We start from the raw sequence: 17507 nt of genomic DNA on the forward strand, positions 1-17507 counted from the left end.
TTAAGGGGGCTAGTTGGTTTACTAAGATTGATCTTCGTGGTGCGTATAATCTGGTGAGAATCAGGCAGGGAGATGAATGGAAAACGGCATTTAATACGCCCGAGGGTCATTTTGAGTATCTGGTGATGCCGTTTGGACTTGCCAATGCTCCATCTGTTTTTCAGTCTTTTATGCATGACATTTTCCGTGAGTATCTGGATAAATTCTTGATTGTTTACTTGGATGACATTTTGATCTTCTCAGATGATTGGGAGTCTCATGTGAAGCAAGTCAGAATGGTTTTCCAGGTACTGCGTGCTAATTCCTTGTTCGTGAAGGGATCAAAGTGTCTCTTCGGTGTGCAGAAAGTTTCATTTTTGGGGTTCATCTTTTCCCCTTCTACTATCGAGATGGATCCGGTTAAGGTTCAGGCCATCCAGGATTGGACTCAGCCGACATCTCTAAAAAGTCTGCAGAAATTCCTGGGCTTTGCTAATTTTTATCGTCGCTTCATCTGTAATTTTTCTAGCATTGCCAGACCATTGACCGATTTGACCAAGAAGGGTGCTGATTTGGTTAATTGGTCTTTTGCTGCCGTGGAAGCTTTTCAGGAGTTGAAGCGTCGTTTTTGCTGTGCCCCTGTGTTGTGTCAACCTGATGTTTCTCTTCCGTTCCAGGTCGAGGTTGATGCTTCTGAGATTGGTGCAGGGGCGGTTTTGTCACAGAGAGGTTCTGGTTGCTCAGTGTTCAAACCATGTGCTTTCTTTTCCAGGAAATTTTCTGCTGCTGAGCGTAATTATGATGTGGGCAACCGAGAGTTGCTGGCCATGAAGTGGGCATTCGAGGAGTGGCGTCATTGGCTTGAGGGTGCTAAGCATCGCGTGGTGGTTTTGACTGATCATAAGAACCTTACTTATCTTGAGTCTGCCAAGCGCTTGAATCCTAGACAGGCCCGTTGGTCGTTATTTTTTGCTCGTTTTGATTTTGTGATTTCATACCTTCCGGGCTCTAAAAATGTGAAGGCGGATGCTCTGTCTAGGAGTTTTGTGCCCGACTCTCCGGGGTTATCTGAGCCGGCGAGTATCCTCAAGGAAGGAGTCATTGTGTCTGCCATCTCCCCTGATTTGCGGAGAGTGTTGCAGAAATTTCAGGCTAATAAACCTGATCGTTGTCCGGCCGAGAAACTGTTCGTCCCTGATAGGTGGACTAGTAAAGTTATCTCTGAACTTCATTGTTCGGTGCTGGCCGGTCATCCAGGAATCTTTGGTACCAGGGAGTTGGTTGCTAGATCCTTCTGGTGGCCATCTCTGTCACGGGATGTGCGTGCTTTTGTGCAGTCCTGTGGAATTTGTGCTAGGGCTAAGCCCTGCTGTTCACGTGCCAGTGGGTTGCTTTTGCCCTTGCCGGTCCCGAAGAGGCCTTGGACACATATTTCGATGGATTTCATTTCTGACCTTCCCGTTTCTCAAAAAATGTCGGTCATTTGGGTGGTCTGTGATCGCTTTTCTAAAATGGTCCATCTGGTGCCCTTGGTTAAATTGCCTTCCTCCTCTGATTTGGTGCCTTTGTTCTTCCAGCATGTGGTTCGTTTACATGGCATTCCTGAGAATATTGTTTCTGACAGAGGTTCCCAGTTTGTCTCGAGGTTCTGGCGAGCCTTTTGTGGTAGGATGGGCATTGACCTATCTTTCTCCTCGGCCTTCCATCCTCAGACTAATGGCCAGACCGAACGAACCAATCAGACCTTGGAAACATATCTGAGATGTTTTGTTTCCGCTGACCAGGATGATTGGGTGTCATTTTTGCCGTTGGCTGAGTTCGCCCTTAATAATCGGGCCAGCTCGGCTACCTTGGTCTCTCCATTTTTCTGCAATTCTGGGTTCCATCCTCGTTTCTCTTCAGGACAGGTTGAGTCTTCGGACTGTCCTGGTGTGGATTCTGTGGTGGACAGGTTGCAGCAGATCTGGACTCAGGTAGTGGACAATTTGACCTTGTCCCAGGAGAAGGCTCAGCTTTTCGCTAATCGCAGACGCCGTGTGGGACCCCGACTTCGTGTTGGGGATCTGGTTTGGTTATCTTCTCGTCATATTCCTATGAAGGTTTCCTCTCCTAAATTTAAACCTCGTTTTATTGGTCCGTATAGGATTTCTGAGATTCTCAATCCGGTGTCTTTTCGTCTGATCCTCCCAGACTCCTTTTCCATACATAATGTATTCCATAGGTCGTTGTCAGGGGCGGATTATCAGAGGGTCAATATGGGCGGTAGCCCAGGGCCCAGTGGTCTGGGGGGGCCCTGGGCTACCGCACTGTTGACCCTCTGATCATCTGTTATTCGAATGCCGCTGCCGGCGGCCGCCGCCGGCATTTATGTGCCCGCCCCCGGCCCCCTGCCGTAGCCGGTGGGCAGAGAGAGGGGGCCCGCATCGGGCCCCTTCTCATCTGCTCACCGGGCCCCTTCCGGCGCTGCCTGCGGCGGTTTCCTATTGACTTGCGGGCACGCGCCCGCACGTCAATAGTTAACACCAGCCGCCAGCCAATTGGAGGCTAGCGGCTGATGTCGGCCGCAGGCGCACACGTCGCCGGCGTCTGACGTCATTGTCAGTCGCCGGCGAGTGTGCTCTGTTGGAGGGAGCTCACCGCGGCGCTGGAGCGAGGACAGGTGAGGAGACTTTGTTTTTTTTTTTTTTTTTTTTTTTTACAACGGTGGACTGGACACACTGAGGGCAATGCTGGAGGACACTGGGGCAGGTGGCTGGAGGACACTGGGGCAGATGGCAGGAGGACACTTGGGCAATGCTGGAGGACACTGGGGCAGATGGCTGGAGGACACTGGGGCAATGCTGGAGGACACTGGGGCAATGCTGGAGGACACTGGGGCAATGCTGGAGGACACTGGGGCAGATGGCTGGAGGACACTGGGGCAATGCTGGAGGACACTGGGGCAATGCTGGAGGACACTGGGGCAGATGGCTGGAGGACACTGGGGCAGATGGCTGGAGGACACTGGGGCAATGCTGGAGGACACTGGGGCAGATGGCTGGAGGACACTGGGGCAGATGGCTGGAGGACACTGGGGCAGATGGCCGGAGGACACTGGGGCAATGCTGGAGGACACTGGGGCAGATGGCTGGAGGACACTGGGGCAGATGGCTGGAGGACACTGGGGCAGATGGCCGGAGGACACTGGGGCAATGCTGGAGGACACTGGGGCAATGCTGGAGGACACTGGGGCAATGCTGGAGGACACTGGGGCAGATGGATGGAGGACACTGGGGCAGATGGCTGGAGGACACTGGGGCAGATGGCTGGAGGACACTGGGGCAATGCTGGAGGACACTGGGGCAGATTGCTGGAGGACAGTCACTGGGGCAGATTGCTGGAGGACAGTCACTGGGGCAATGCTGGAGGACACTGGGGCAATGCTGGAGGACACTGGGGCAGATGGCTGGAGGACACTGGGGCAGATGGCTGGAGGACACTGGGGCAGATGGCTGGAAGACACTGGGGCAGATTGTTGGAGGACACTGGGGCAATGCTGGAAGACACTGGGGCAATGCTGGAGGATACGGGCAGATGGCTGGATGACACTGGGGCAATGCTGGATGACACTGGGGCACATTGCTGGATGACACTGGGGCAGATTGCTGGATGACACTGGGGCAGATTGCTGGATGACACTGGGGCAGATTGCTGGAGGACACTGGGGCAATGCTGGAGGACACTGGGGCAATGCTGGAGGACACTGGGGCAATGCTGGAGGACATTGGGGCAGATTGCTGGAGCTGGAGGACACTGGGGCAATGCTGGAGACACTGGGGGAAATGCTGGACTTACTGGGGCAGATTTCTGGACACACTGGTGGTAATATTCTGGACACACTGTCTGGGGGCAATGCTGGACGCACTGGGGCAGATTGCTGGACACACTGTCTGGGGGCAATGCTGGACACACTGGGGGCAATATGCTGGAGACACTGGGGCAGATTGCTGGACACTGGGGCAATATGCTGGACATACTGGGGCAGATTGCTGGACACAATGGGGGCAGGACTGGAGGCATGGGCAGAATGTAGACACGGGGCATGATTGGAGACACGGGGCAGAATTAAAGACATGGGGCAGGATTGGATCATGTGGCAGGATGGATACGATGGAGACATATGGGGCAGGATGTGGAGATCATATGGGGTAGAATGGATACTCATGAGGGCAGGATGCGAGAACATATGGCTGGAGCCAGGAATGAGACACACGGGGCCAGGATGTGGAATATTATTACCATAGGGGCTAATTTAGGGATATTATTACTGCAGTGATGTATTTATTTTATTTTTTGAGTATACTGTTTTAAATGGGGGGCGGTCCTGTTACTGTGCAGAGTGACACTATATCACCTTTTTTTCTTCATGTGGTGTAATGTAGAAGTTGTGAAAATTAAGTAATGTGTTCTGCAAGCGGAGCTCGAGATAACTGTGTTATTTCCTGCAGAAACGAGTCCTGGCTGGAAGAAATGATGGCGGTCTGTGCTGGCTGAAAGATGAAGGACTTCACCTAGAGACGTCACTGGTGAGTCAGTGTTACCTATACACTGACACTATACAATGTATACTATATTGAGCTCCTGTGTATAATACCACCAGTGATCTCTGTATTACCTCTACACAGACACTGCATACTAAGTACAGATCTCCTGTGAATACTGGCACTTATGGTGATAGTATTGTGTTGTTGTTTTTTACTGATCAGTATTGTAGTATTCAGTCACTATGTGGTGGTAATATGTGGTCTGGAAATGGTGTTGTGGTATTTGTCCCTTGTATGTGATATTATTCGATCACTGTGGTTGTAATTTGTGGTCTGGTCATGGCGCGGTGGTATTTGATCCTTGTATGTAATATTATTCGATCACTGTGGTTGTAATTTGTGGTCTGGTCATGGCGCGGTGGTATTTGATCCTTGTATGTGATATTATTCGATCACTGTGGTTGTAATTTGTGGTCTGGTCATGGCGCGGTGGTATTTGATCCTTGTATGTGATATTATTCGATCACTGTGGTTGTAATTTGTGGTCTGGTCACGGTGCGGTGGTATTTGTTCCTTGTATGTGATATTATTGGTCAAAATATACCTAAATTGTATTGCAGATTCTAACAAATATTTAATAGGTTACAGTAGAGTAGGGCCCGGCCATTTTTCTGGAATAATCTGGTTCGGGTATATCATGACCCCCGTCACATGACCCCCGTCACATGACCCCCGTCACATGACCCCCGTCACATGACCGGGGGGGCCCACAGTGTCTGAACAGCCCGGGGCCCTGGCTACCCTTAATCCACCCCTGGTCGTTGTTGAGGAGATACGTGGCACCTATGGTTCCATCTGTGGAGCCTCCTGCCCCTGTTTTGGTGGAGGGGGAATTGGAGTATATTGTGGAGAAGATTTTGGATTCTCGTGTCTCTAGACGGAAACTCCAGTATCTGGTCAAATGGAAGGGTTATGCTCAGGAAGATAATTCCTGGGTTTTTGCCTCTGATGTCCATGCTCCAGATCTTGTTCGTGCCTTTCATGTGGCTCATCCTGGTCGGCCTGGGGGTTCTGGTGAGGGTTCGGTGACCCCTCCTCAAGGGGGGGGTACTGTTGTGAATTCTGTGGCTGAGTTCACTTCTGTGGTCACAAGTGGTATTGCAGTCTCTGGGCTTCCTCCCTCAGGTGTTTTGGTGAGCTCGTTGGCTGCCTTGCTATTTAGCTCCACCTGAGTCTGTCTTCCTTGCTCCTTGTCAATGTTCCAGTGTTGGATCTGAGCTGCTGCATCTTTCCTTGGGCCTGCTGCTCTGCTAGATAAGTGCTTCTAGTTTGTTTTCTGTTTTTTCTGTCCAGCTTGCTATTTACTTTTGCTGGAAGCTCTGAGAAGCAAAGGGGTGCACCGCCGTGCTGTTAGTTCGGCACGGTGGGTCTTTTTGCCCCTTTGCGTGGTTTTCGTTTTAGGGTTTTTTGTAGACTGCATAGTTCTCTTTGCTATCCTCGCTCTGTCTAGAATATCGGGCCTCACTTTGCTGAATCTATTTCATTCCTACGTTTGTCTTTTCATCTTGCTAACAGTCATTATATGTGGGGGGCTGCCTATTCCTTTGGGGTATTTCTCTGAGGTAAGTCAGGCTTGTATTTCTATCTTCAGGCTAGTCAGCTCCTCAGGCAGTGCCGAGTTGCATAGGTAGTGATAGGCGCAATCCACTGCTGCTTATAGTTGTGTGAGGATAGATCAGGTACTGCAGTCTACAGAGATTCCACGTCTCAGAGCTCGTCCTATTGTTTTTGGTTATTGCCAGATCTCTGTATGTGCGCTGATTACTGCACGCTGTGTTGCCTGATTGCCAGCCATAACAGCGCACTCCGGCGCTAATGCAACTCTGAGAAAAAAACGGATACGGCGGAAAAAAAAAATCCGGCGAAAAAAACGGATCCTGCAAATGTGCTCGCATATAGTATATAAGACAGCCTCCCCCATAGAATAGAATATACCCCCGCAGTATACATGACATATGACAGAACAGGGGTGCAGGATGGGAGCAGCACATGACAGGATGGGGGCGCAGGATGGAGCAGCACATGACAGGATGGAGACCATATACCAATATAAATGCTCGCCACCTGGGCGTAGAACGGGTTCAATAGCTAGTAGTATATAACACGGCCTCCCCCATAGAATATAATATACCTCCCATAGTATATATCAAAGCCCGCATATAATATAGCACAACTTGCATAGTATATAGCACAGCCCGCATAGTAGTATACAGCACAGCCCGTGTAGTAGTATACAGCACAGCACGGGTCGTAGTATATACAGCACAGCCCGCATAGTAGTATACAGCACAGCCCGTGTGGTAGTATACAGCACAGCCTGTGTAGTAGTATACTGCATAGTCTGGGTCGTAGTATATACAGCACAGCCCGCGTAGTATTATATACAGCACAGCCCGCGTAGTAGTATATACAGCACAGCCCGCGTAGTAGTATACACAACACAGCCCACACAGTGGTATATACACAACACAGCCCACACAGTGATATATACACAGCACAGCCCACACAGTGGTACATACACAGCACAGCCCACACAGTGGTATATACACAGCACAGCCCACACAGTGGTATATACACAGCACAGCCCACACAGTGGTAAATACACAGCACAGCCCACACAGTGGTATATACACAGCACAGCCCACACAGTGGTACATACACAGCACAGCCCACACAGTGGTATATACACAGCACAGCCCACACAGTGGTATATACACAGCACAGCCCACACAGTGGTATATACACAGCACAGCCCACACAGTGGTATATACACAGCACAGCCCACACAGTGGTATATACACAGCACAGCCCACACAGTGGTACATACACAGCACAGCCCACACAGTGGTATATACACAGCACAGCCCACACAGTGGTATATACAGCACAACCCACATCTCATCCCCCCGATAATGGCTCCACACTCTCCTCACCTTTCCTCTTGCCCGCGCTGCTCCTGTCTCGGCGGCTGCAGTCTGCCCGGGACACAGCAGGTCTGTGATGATATGACGTCATCGCGCACCCGCAGTGTCAGAGGCAGAGCGGGGAATGATGGGAGAGGGAGCGTCAGCGGACGCTCTCTCCTCCATCATTGCATTGAACTATACCGGCGTCATAGACGCCGGTATAGTTGAATGCAGCGGCGGCACTGGCGGAAGGAGGGGGAAAGAGTGCAGCGGCCCACTACTGGCACCGGCCCTTCTGGCATTTGCCAGAAGTGCCCGATGGCCAGTCCGGCCCTGGTCACCACCCACACGCTTCCCTCCTCCTGAACTGCAGCGTTTCTTGGACCCACATCCGCAGCAAAACTGCAGATATTTTTTACATCTCAATGAAAGTCTAAGGCCGGAGTCACACTACAGCGAGATACGGCCGAGTCTCGCAGGTTAAATATGGTCGAGTCTCGCAGGTCAAATACAAGCTCTGGCACCGGCACTCCGGAGCGGAGCGTGCGGCTCCATGTATTGCTGTGCGGCCGCACGCTCCGCTCCGGAGTGCCGGTGCCAGAGCTTGGTTTTAAATTGCGAGACTCGGCCGTATCTCGCTGTAGTGTGATCCCGGCCTAAGGGTGCAGAAACGCTGCAGTTCGGCACAAAAGAAGTGACATGCTGCGGAGAAAAAAAAAAGTTGCGTTTCGGTGCGGCCTTTTCCGCAGCATGTGCACAAAACAAGTCTGAGGCTCCCATAGACTTACATTGGTTGTGCACTACACTGCGGATTTGCTGCAATTCTGTGCGACAAAAAACGCTGCGGATCTGCAATCAAATCCGCAACGTGTGCACACAGCCTTAGCATTTAGTGAACCTAGCAAAAAGGCAAGCAAAAAACAAGTGTGGGATTGCACTTTTTTTGCAATTTCATCGCACTTTTAATTTTTTTCACATTTTCTGTTACACGACATGGTAAAACCAATGGTGTAATTCAAAAGTAGAACTTGTCCCGCAAAAGATAAGCCCTCACATGGCCATATTGACGGAAACATTATGGCTCTGGAAAGAAGGGGAGCGATAAACGAAAAAAGCTCCAGGGGTGAAGGGGTTTAGAAACATGGATATGGACATATCTATGGAAATAGACATAGATATATAGATATATAGATATATCTGTATGTATTTATCCCATATCTATCTAATTCTACAGGTCCTTCTCAAAAAATTAGCATATAGTGTTAAATTTCATTATTTACCATAATGTAATGATTACAATTAAACTTTCATATATTATAGATTCATTATCCACCAACTGAAATTTGTCATGTCTTTTATTGTTTTAATACTGATGATTTTGGCATACAACTCCTGATAACCCAAAAAACCTGTCTCAATAAATTAGCATATCAAGAAAAGGTTCTCTAAACGACCTATTACCCTAATCTTCTGAATCAACTAATTAACTCTAAACACATGCAAAAGATACCTGAGGCTTTTATAAACTCCCTGCCTGGTTCATTACTCAAAACCCCCATCATGGATAAGACTAGCGACCTGACAGATGTCGAGAAGGCCATCATTGACACCCTCAAGCAAGAGGGTAAGACCCAGAAAGAAATTTCTCAACAAATAGGCTGTTCCCAGAGTGCTGTATCAAGGCACCTCAATGGTAAGTCTGTTGGAAGGAAACAATGTGGCAGAAAACGCTGTACAACGAGAAGAGGAGACCGGACCCTGAGGAAGATTGTGGAGAAGGACCGATTCCAGCCCTTGGGGAACCTGAGGAAGCAGTGGACTGAGTCTGGTGTGGAAACATCCAGAGCCACCGTGCACAGGCGTGTGCAGGAAATGGGCTACAGGTGCCGCATTCCCCAGGTAAAGCCACTTTTGAGCTACAGAGAAGCAGCACTGGACTGTTGCTAAGTGGTCCCAAGTACTTTTTTCTGATGAAAGCAAATTTTGCATGTCATTCGGAAATCAAGGTGCCAGAGTCTGGAGGAAGACTGGGGAGAAGGAAATGCCAAAATGCCTGAAGTCCAGTGTCAAGTACCCACAGTCAGTGATGGTGTGGGGTGCCATGTCAGCTGCTGGTGTTGGTCCACTGTGTTTCATCAAGGGCAGGGTCAATGCAGCTAGCTATCAGGAGATTTTGGAGCACTTCATGCTTCCATCGGCTGAAATGCTTTATGGAGATGAAGATTTCGTTTTTCAGCACGACCTGGCACCTGCTCACAGTGCCAAAACCACTGGTAAATGGTTTACTGACCATGGTATTACTGTGCTCAATTGGCCTGCCAACTCTCCTGACCTGAACCCCATAGAGAATCTGTGGGATATTGTGAAGAGAAAGTTGAGAGACGCAAGACCCAACACTCTGGATGAGCTTAAGGCCGCTATTGAAGCATCCTGGGCCTCCATAACATCTCAGCAGTGTCACAGGCTGATTGCCTCCATGCCACGCCGCATTGAAGCAGTCATTTCTGCCAAAGGATTCCCGACCAAGTATTGAGTGCATAACTGAACATTATTATTTGTTGGTTTTTTTGTTTGTTATTAAAAAACACTTTTATTTGATTGGATGGGTGAAATATGCTAATTTATTGAGACAGGTTTTTTGGGTTATCAGGAGTTGTATGCCAAAATCATCAGTATTAAAACAATAAAAGACCTGACAAATTTCAGTTGGTGGATAATGAATCTATAATATATGAAAGTTTAATTGTAATCATTACATTATGGTAAATAATGAAATTTAACACTATATGCTAATTTTTTGAGAAGGACCTGTATCTATCTGTCTGTCTGTGTCTATCTATCTATCTATCTATCTATCTATCTATCTATCTATCTATCTATCTATCTATCTATCTCACATCTATCTATCTATCTATCTATCTATCTATCTATCTATCTATCTATCTATCTATCTATCCCACATCTATCTATCTATCTATTATCTATGTATCTAATATCTATCTATCTATCTATCTATCTATCTATCTATCTATCTATCTATCTATTATCTATCTAGCTATCTATCTATCTATTATCTATCTATGTATCTAATATCTATCTATCTATCTATCTGTGTGTAATGGAGTGTGGGTTGGACAAATGTAAAAGAGGAGTTGGACAGAAATGACACCACAAATCTTTTTAAAGAGAGGAGGGAGGGGTTTGGGTTCGTTTTTGGAGTGGGTGTGCTAGGTTCGGGCTTAGTGGCAGTGCAAAGCATCATGGAACTTGTAGTATTAGGGCACAATAAGGAAGTTGTCGATTAACCCCATGAGAGCTGAATCCAGCACTGAAGATGTGCTGCTGCAGCATGATAACAGGTAATATTGCTAAAATAAACACAGTAGATGTTTTCAGTGGCACATAATAGCAAGATTTATGAAAAAAAAAAAACTTTATAGTAGTGGACAACTTCTTTAATTATTAGGCAACTTCCTTTCCTTTGGCAAAATGGGTCAGAAGAGAGATTTGACGGGCTCTAAAAAGTCCAAAATTGTGAGATGTCTTGTAAAGGGATGCAGCAGTCTTGAAATTGCCAAACTTTTGAAGCGTGATCACCGAACAATCAAGCGTTTCATGGCAAATAGCCAACAGGGTTGCAAGAAGCGTGATGGGCAAAAAAGGCGCAAAATAACTGCCCATGAATTGAGGAAAATCAAGCGTGAAGCTGCCAAGATGCCATTTGCCACCAGTTTTGCCATATTTCAGAGCTACAACGTTACTGGAGTAACAAAATGCACAAGGTGTGCAATACTCAGGGACATGACCAAGGTAAGGAAGGCTGAAAAACGACCACCTTTGAACAAGAAACATAAGATAAAATGTCAAGACTGGGCCAGGAAATATCTTAAGACTGACTTTTCAAAGGTTTTATGGACTGATGAAATGAGAGTAACTCTTGATGGGCCAGATGGATGGGCCAGAGGCTGGATCAGTAAAGGGCAGAGAGCTCCACTCCGACTCAGACGCCAGCAAGGTGGAGGTGGGGTACTGGTATGAGCTGGTATAATCAAAGATGAACTTGTTGGACCTTTTAGGGTTGAGGATGGAGTGAAGCTCAACTCCCAGACCTATTGCCAGTTTCTGGAAGACAACTTCTTCAAGCAGTGATACAGGAAGAAGTCGGTATCGTTCAAGAAAAACATGATTTTCATGCAGGACAATTCTCCATCACATGCCTCCAACTACTCCACAGCGTGGCTGGCCAGTAAAGGTCTCAAAGAAGAAAAAATAATGACATGGCCCCCTTGTTCACCTGATCTGAACCCCATAGAGATCCTTTGGTCACTCATAAAATGTGAGATCTACAGGGAGGGAAAACAGTCTACCTCTCGGAACAGTGTCTGGGAGGCTGTGGTAGCTGCTGCACACAATGTTGGTCGTAAACAGATCAAGCAACTGACAGAATCTATGGATGGAAGGCTGTTGAGTGTCATAATAAAGAAAGGTGGCTATATCGGTCACTAATTTAGGGGGGTTTTGTTTTTGCATGTCAAATGTTTATTTCTAAATTTTGTGCAGTTATATTGGTTTACCTGGCAAAAATAAACCAGTGAGATGGGAATATATTTGGTTTTTATTAAGTTGCCTAATAATTCTGCACAGTAATAGCTACCTACACAAACAAATATCCTCCTAAGATAGCCAAATCTAAAAAAAAATACCCACTCCAACTTCCAAAAATATTAAGCTTTGATATTTATGAGTCTTTTGGGTTGATTGAGAACATAGTTGTTGATCAATAATAAAAATAATCCTCTAAAATACAACTTGCCTAATAACTCTGCACACAGTGTAGTTGAAGAACAATTTGTGATTAGTTTTACTCTCCTGAGCAATGTGCTTCTCTGTTTCCTTTTTGGCAGCTTTAAAGAACAGTTTGTGATTAGTTTTACTCTCCTTGGCAATGTGCTTCTCTGTTTCCTTTTTGGCAGCTTTAATTAGTTTTTTTTAGATAAAGTATTGTTCTCCCTATAGTTTTTTAGAGCTTCAAAGGTGCCATCCTGATTTAGTAGTGCAAATGCTTTCTTTTTACTGTTAATTGCCCCTCTTACTTCTTTGTTTAGCCACATAGGAAAAACCCCAATTTCTTGTCCTTTTATTCCCACAAGGTATAAACCGCTTACACTGCCTATTTACGATGTTCTTAAACATTTTCCATTTATTATCTGTATTCTTATTTCTGAGGATATTGTCCCAGTCTACCAGATTAAGGGCATCTCTAAGCTGGTCAAACTTTGCCTTCCTAAAGTTCAGTGTTTTTGTGACTCCCTGACAAGTCCCCCTAGTGAAAGACAGGTGAAACTGTACAATATTGTGGTCGCTATTTCCTAGATGCCCGATGACCTGCAGCTTTGTTATTCTGTCAGGTCTATTAGATAGTATTAGGTCTAAAAGTGCTGCTCCTCTGGTTGGATTCTGCACCAATTGTGAAATAATTTTTCTTGGTTATTAGCAGAAACCTGTTGCCTTTATGGGCTTCGCAGGTCTCTGTTTCCTAGTTAATATCCGGGGTAGATAAAGTCCCCCATAACAAGCACCTCATTATGGGTTGCAGCTTCATCTATCTGCTTTAGAAGTAGACTTTCCATGATTTCTGTTACACTTGGGAGCTTGTAACAGACCCCAATGAGAAATTTGCTACTATTTTTCCCTCCATGTATTTAAACCCATATGGACTCGACATCCTCATTCCCTTCGCCAATATCCTGCCTTAAAGTGGACTTTAGATAAGACTTTACATAGAGACCCCCCCTCCGCTGCTCTTAAATCTTTTAGCAATGGTATGTTTACATCCATATAATCCCCTCTCTTTTTTAAAGTAATCACACCATCATATGTATACAGTTGACATTGTTAGATGAGAAAATCCCACATGGTTGACATTTTATTTTTAAATACTGGCCGAGGTAATCTAGCACTTGTGCCATGACTTCTACATACCGCTCAGATCGATTTTCCCATTCTAATGTAAATTAGTACCTGATACAGAACCACTGAAAATGTACTTACTTGTTTTTTTTTTCTTCACTCTGGGGTCACACGTCTAATTATAATAGAAGACAGCTCCAAGTGTGAAAAGTTAAGAGTCTGTAGCAGAAAGTGGTAATAAGCTACATGGAACCTTAGCTTAACAAAGTGAACATCATACTTAAAATGATTTATTACATAAATACATGTCCAGTTACAGGCCCCCATTAAAAATCTGTATAAAATACACGCTCAGTAAATACATTGTGACTCAGAATAATGTATAAATATTTACAAATAGGTTTATTCATGCCGAGAGCAGAAGTCACCGAGGTTTACCATTTTGATCAGATGCTGACTGATTAAAGTGTCCAAAAGGTTTCACAGATTGCAATTCTGAGGAAAAGCTCCTTATAATAAAACATTTCTCTAAGATACCGGGTTGGATCAGTGTGATATTTCTAGTACTGTCAATTAGGCATGTTGTTCTTGTACTTTAATCCTGTACATTCTAGAAGAGGAGTTCAGACTACGAAAAGTTGTTTTAGGCCATGTGCAAAAAGGCGGCTTTTTATTCCTGCAAGTTTTTTCCTCTTTGATGAATTCATTTGAATTTCTTGACACCCTTTCCCTTTTGTATATACACATACATTATATATGATGTATATACTTCAGGCAGATTTGGCTTACATATTTTTTTTAGCTACAAACGCAGGCAATTTTTTTTTTCAGGATCTTTCTTTGCATTAAAAAAAATGTCTTTAAATGCACAGTGTGTACTAGTTTTTCATGACATTTCATCCATTTTGTTTAAACTATTAAAAAGCAGCAACTATGCTAATGTTAGAACATGGCTTTGAAAGGCAGTCGATCCCAAAAAATTTGGGATCTTTTATTCCCAAAAAGATTAAAAAAAAAAACGTCCAGAAAACAGTCAGAACTGATTTGGCCATGCATATGAGGAGATGAAGTAGCATTCTGGTAGTCCAGTTCTCTTTAAGGAATAAGGAGGATTTTTGCTTGATTGGATGCATAAGCTTCGAGTGTACTTTGTTATTTAAGACTATTAAGAAATTTGCCATGCTCCTCTCCTCTTGGCAGTAGTGTTTCACCTCCAATTTTTGGTCCACTTTTTTCCTGTTTAGAAAAACATAAAAATAAATGTAATCTGAAATCCGTACAAACATTAACAAATTTCCAGGTCAACAAAGTGCTGCCCAAGAACTTTCTTCACATATCTTCTAAATCTTAGAGAAATATCTTATTATTTCCAAAACTTGGAGACATGGCTTCACATCTCTACACCAGCAGCTTTTATTGATGTGGCTTTCCATGTGGAGAAAGGTACCCATCCCTCACTACCCATGAATCAAAGTGTGCCATTAGTTACTAATACAGACAATGTACTGCAAAGACTGCAGTTGGCAAATTTTCAGCAAAATTCACTAAAGTGGGTCTTAGGGGTGCTTGCTGGCAGTTTCTGTGACTAACGGGGTTCCTACTTTAACCCCTTTACCCCCAAGGGTGTTTGCACGTTAATTACCGGGCCAATTTTTACAATTCTGACCACTGTCCTTTTATGAGGTTATAACTCTGGAACGCTTCAACGGATCCCAGTGATTCTGACATTGTTTTCTCATGACATATTGTACTTCATGGTAGTGGTAAAATTTCTTTGATATTACCTGCGTTTATTTGTGGAAAAAAAACAGAAATTTGGCGAAAAATTTGAAAATTTCGCAATTTTCCAACTTTTAATTTTTATGCAATTAAATTACAGAGATATGTCACACAAAATACTTAACATGTAACATTTCCCACATATCTACATTACATCAGCACAATTTTGGAACCAAATTTTTTTTTGTTAGGGAGTTATAAGGGTTAAAAGTTGACCAGCAATTTCTCATTTTTACAACACCATTTTTTTTAGGGACCACATCTCATTTGAAGTCATTTTGAGGGGTCTATATGATAGAAAATACCCAAGTGTGACACCATTCTAAAAACTACACCCCTCAAGGTGCTCAAAACCATATTCAAGAAGTTTATTAACCCCTCTGGTGCTTCACAGGAATTTTTGGAATGTTTAAATAAAAATGAACATTTAACTTTTTTTCACAAAAAATTTACTTCAGCTCCAATTTGTTTTATTTTACCAAGGGTAACAGGAGAAAATGAACCCCAAAAGTTGTTGTACAATTTGTCCTGAGTACACCGATACCCCATATGTGGGGGTAAACCACTGTTTGGGCGCATGACAGAGCTCGGAAGCAGAGGAGCGCCATTTGACTTTTCAATGCAAAATTGACTGGAATCGAGATGGGACACCATGTTGCGCTTGGAGAGCCCCTGATGTGCCTAAACATTGAAACCCCCACAAGTGACACCATTTTGGAAAGTAGACCCCCTAAGGAACTTATCTAGATGTGTGGTGAGCGCTTTGACCCACAAAGGGCTTCACAGAAGTTTATAGAGCAAAGCCGTAAAAATAAAACAATCATTTTTTCCCGCAAATATTATTTTTTAGCCCCCAGTTTTGTATTTTCCCGAGGGTAACAGGAGAAATTGGACACCAAAATTTGTTGTCCAATTTGTCCTGAGTGCGCTGATACCCCATATGTGGGGGGGAACCACTGTTTGGGCGCATGAGAGGGCTCGGAAGGGAAGGAGCGCCATTTGGAATGCAGACTTAGGCTACTTTCACACTAGCATTAACTGCAATCCGTCACAATGCGTCGTTTTGCAGAAAAAATGCATCCTGCAAAAGTGCTTGCAGGATGCGTTTTTTTCCCCATAGACTTGTATTGACGACGCATTGCGACGGATTGCCACATGTCGCATCCATCGTGCCACGGATGCGTCGTGCTTCTGCGGACCGTCGGGAGCAAAAAACGCTACATGTAACGTTTTTTGCTCCTGACGGACCGCTTTTTCCGACCACGCATGCGCGGCCGGAACTCCGCCCCCACCTCCCCGCACCTTACAATGGGGCAGCGGATGCGCCGGAGAAATGCATCCGCTGCCTCCGTTGTGCAATGCGTTAAACGCTAGCGTCGGAATCTCTCCCCGATGCATTGCGACGGGGAGATTCCAACGCTAGTGTGAAAGTAGCCTTAGATGGAATGGTTTTTTTTTTTACTTTTTTACTTTGTCCCAGGGGGGACATCACAGATTGCTGATCTGACAGTTTGCACAGCACTCTGTCTGATCACCAATCTGTCTCAGAGCACTGCAGGCTTACCAAGCGCCTGCTCTGAGCAGGCACTTGGTAAGCCACCTCCCTCCCTGCAGGACCCGGATGCCGTGGCCATATTAGATCCGGGCCTGCTGCAGGGAGGGAGGTAAGGAGACCCTCGCAGCAACTCGATCACATCGCGTTGCTGCGGGGATCTCAGGGAAGCCCGCAGGGAGCCCCCTCCCTGCGCGATGCTTCCCTACCGCCGGCACACCGCGATCATGTTTGATCGCGGTGTGCTGGGGGTTAATGTGCCAGGGGCGGTCCGTGACCACTCCTGGCACATAGTGCCAGATGTCAGCTGCGATAGACAGCTGACACCCGTCCTCGATCGGCCCCGTGAGCGCGGCTGATCGCGTATGACATACTATCCCGTCGGTGGTCATACGGGCCCACCCCACCTCGACGGGATAGTACGTCATATGGCAGAAAGGGGTTAAATCTGCTGAGAAACATGGCCTACTCCTAATAATACAAGTCAGATTCACCAAATTCAACACCATAAAAAAAAAACAACTAAAAAATGTAAACTTCCCCAGCCCCTCCCCCCCAAAAAAAAATTCAAAAACAGGAAACACTGTTTTAAAACTACCGTAACCTTCTTCAGGCTGCATAATTTTACAACATTAACAGGCTGCAGAGGTACAATTGTACCTTTATATATATTTTATTGAAATTTGGCCAATATATTCTGGACCAAAACTGCAGAGATGTCACGAAATTTCAGCCCTCTACGGCTTTTCGAAAAAAAAAGTTATTGCAATTTTAAAACGGAATAGTTACAATTGTACC

The sequence above is a fragment of the Ranitomeya imitator genome, chromosome 4, assembly GCF_032444005.1.
Source record: "Ranitomeya imitator isolate aRanImi1 chromosome 4, aRanImi1.pri, whole genome shotgun sequence".
In the NCBI taxonomy this organism is placed as follows: Eukaryota; Metazoa; Chordata; class Amphibia; order Anura; family Dendrobatidae; genus Ranitomeya; species Ranitomeya imitator.